General features: G+C 53.3%; 1 pseudogene; it reads right to left on the reverse strand.

The window, feature by feature from the left end:
* Positions 1 to 210: 210 nt before the first annotated feature.
* LOC146192269 (uncharacterized) lies at positions 211 to 1,555 on the reverse strand (annotated as a pseudogene).
* Between the last annotated feature and the right edge of the window lie 1,661 nt (positions 1,556 to 3,216).

Here is a 3,216-nt window from a genome sequence, read left to right on the forward strand (position 1 = left end):
GTTGCGGTATCCCGTGACGGGCGAACAGGCTTTTGAGCCCCTCAATGACCACTGGAGCTGTTGTACTTTTCAGTGCCACCATCTCTGGGAACCGGGAGTAGTAGTCCACTACCATCAAAAAGGTTTGAGAATTGTGGTGAAAAAGGTCCATGCCCAGAACTTTCCAGGGACGAGCAGGGAGGTTTGTAGGAAGGAGTGGTTCCGCTGAATTCACTTGATAAGGGCGCACCTTTCCCAGTTGGTCACGAGGGAGGTGATCTCCGGGAACGGTATGTGTCGAGGTGCACCGAGTGAGAACAGCACAACATTTTGTTTGAAGCGAATGGTGTACTCATCTCTGAGCGTGCCGAGGCCACGGAACAGTTCAGCATGAAGTGTTGGCTCAGGAGTGTTGACAGTACACAAAAAAAGTTCATAACTTCAAGAGCTTGGATGGCTGGTACACCCAGTAAAGGTACTGAAAGTGCCTCAATGACGTAAAGACGCTGGGAGCTGATCTTCCCGTGCCAAGACAGCTGTGCCAAATACGAACCCCGTACACGCAGAGGTTGGCCACCGGGCCCTGTCAAAATAGCGTCTACCTTGGCGAGCTCAGCCGGGACTCCGAGGAAGTCACTTGGAACTGCGGAAACCTCGGTCCCTGAGTCTACTTTGAACTGAGTTGTGTAGTTGTTGACTGTGATATCCACATACTTGGCTTTAGCTGACATCTCGAGAGCATGCATTTGGATAGAATTGAGTTTGGCCTGCCTCGACTTCCCGGAGCGGCAAACTTCAGCAAAATGACCTTTCTACCACAGCAGTTGCAGATAGAGCTCTTTGCCGGGCACTCTGAGCGTTCATGATATCCGCGGCCGCAGAAGAAACAGACCGCAATGTCACGATAGTGTTCCGACTTCACGTCCGTTGAGCGCGTTCTGGCGTCGACCGGCCGTCGCGAAAACTTTTGAGTCGCAGCATCAGTGTTGACCATGCCCTGCGAGGTAGCCTGTGCGAGTGAGCGTTCTTTGTCCGCGTCCTCAGACTGACGAGCTTGCGTCCAAGCTTCTTTGAGAGTTAGCTTCGGGGAGCAGCAAAGTTTATCGGAGACGCGTGTCGAGCAATCCAACGACAAACTTGTCGCGGACCAAGCGTTCTTCCACCGCCGGTGACGGGTAGTTGGAACGTTTGACTAACTTGAACAGTTCGGCGTAAAATGCGTCGACACTCTCGCCAGGTTGTTGAACGCGCTTGTGAAAGCGAGACGACTCATGGAGCTCACTACAGGGATGCACGAAATGCTCGCAGAAGCGTTTGACAACTGCGTCCTAAGAGGCTAACTTGGCAGCGTCGAGTGAAAAAGTGTCTAGCAGCGAGCGAGCTTCCGGGCCCATACAGTGCAGAAGCGTACGTACTTGCAGTCTTGCGAAGCGTTCCGTAGTCCGGAGACAGCGGCATAGTCCTCGAAGCGAGACTTCCATGAAGACCAACTTGCAGGGTTGCAGAAGTCGAACGCGTCTGGCGGCTGCAGAGTGAGGCCTAGCCACTGGGCCTGCTGAGCGCTTTCCGGGAGCATCTTCTTGCCGTTGACGGTTGTTGAGAGCTGCTTTTAAGACGAGGTTTTCATGATGCTGTCACTTCTGACACCATGTTGTGTGGGCGTTCCCGTGCTGTTGTGCCAGGAGGCCGAATTAGAGAGAGCCAAGCATCCACGCCGCTCTAGAACCAAACACAAAGCGATTTATTACAAACCCCCTAGCTGCGCTTAGGTGGCGACTCCAGCAATCGCCACGTCGCCGCTCCATTTCGCCAATGCGCCGACGACCCGCTACCCAGCCAGAAAAGCAACCGCCGCAGTTTGCGGGGCACGAACTGCGTATTCGACAGAATTTCGAAGTCCTCATCTTAATCCCGCGAATGTTATTGCTGTCATCGTTGAAGGGGTTCATAATCTTGCGCTCGTCGATACCGGTGCCGCTGTATCAGTTATCAGCCAAAAACTCTGCCGCTCCCTCCGAAAGGTGACTACGCCTCTCGGGAGACTATCACTTCGTACCGCATCTGCTCACAGTGTACAGCCGACAGCTGTCTGCACTGCTCGCGTCGTAATTGTTGCAGCCTTGTACATCATCAAATTTGTCGTGTCGTTCTCCCCACATGCTTTCATGGCGTCATTCTCGGCTGGGATAGTTTGTCCCAGCATCATGCTATCATTGACTGCGTCAGTCCTCAAGTAGAGCTGATTGAACCAAGTGATGCACCGTCTCATGCTCTGCTCCACGAGCCGTATCCTCGTTTTGCGGCCAAACTCCTCGTAGCTCATGACACAACAATCCCACCCGTTAGCGCTGTTCTCGTTCCCCTCACTGCCTCTTTTACCACCGCCGCGACAGTCCTCTTTGAGCCCTCTAACGTTGTCTGCCGCCGCCGCTACTTACCGCTGCTGTTTGCCGTCCTTGACATGAACAACGTCGCTTGCACACTTCTGGTAGCCAATCCTCTTGCGTCTCCCGCTATGTTGATCGAAGGGGAGTGTCTCGGCCGCATTGAGCCCGTGGACTTTCTATTCGCCTTTGATGATGTGTCATTACCTGTTTGCCAAGTTGACGCCTTGGTTCCAACTCGTGTGGCTTCCGATTCGCTACAGCGGGACCTTTTCGACCATTCTGTGGACAGCGCTCTAGAGCCGCGCCGCCGCGAGCAACTTCTTGACCTTCTACACATATTCCGCTCCTCCTTCGACATCCCGCAATCTTCCTTGGGCCGCACGACGAGTTTCCCAGCTCATCGACACTGGCGCTCACCCACCTCTCCATCAGCGGCTGCATCGTGTGTCCCCGACTGAGCGCCATGTTATTGCCCAACTAGTCGATGACATGCTGCAAGGCGGAATAATTAGAGAATCCTGTAGTCCATGGTCGTCCCCTGTGGTCGTAGTTAAGAAGAAGGATGGCTCAATACGATTTTGTGTTGATTATCGCCGCCTCAATAAAATTACTCGTCGTGATGTGTGCCCCCTAACACGAATCGACGATGCCCTAGATTGCTTGCAAGGCGCAGAATTCTTTTCTTCACTCTATTTGTGCTCCGGGTATTGGCAGGTGCCCATGGCAGAGGCTGATCGTGCTATGACCGCCTGTATTACCCCAGACGTACTATACGAATTTAATGTTATGCCATTCGGACTCTAACGCCCCAGTCACATTTGAAGGAATGATGGACACCGTACTGCGAGGT

Source organism: Amblyomma maculatum, chromosome 4, assembly GCF_055883805.1.
Source record: "Amblyomma maculatum isolate TAMU_Amacu chromosome 4, ASM5588380v1, whole genome shotgun sequence".
Lineage (NCBI taxonomy): Eukaryota > Metazoa > Arthropoda > Arachnida > Ixodida > Ixodidae > Amblyomma > Amblyomma maculatum.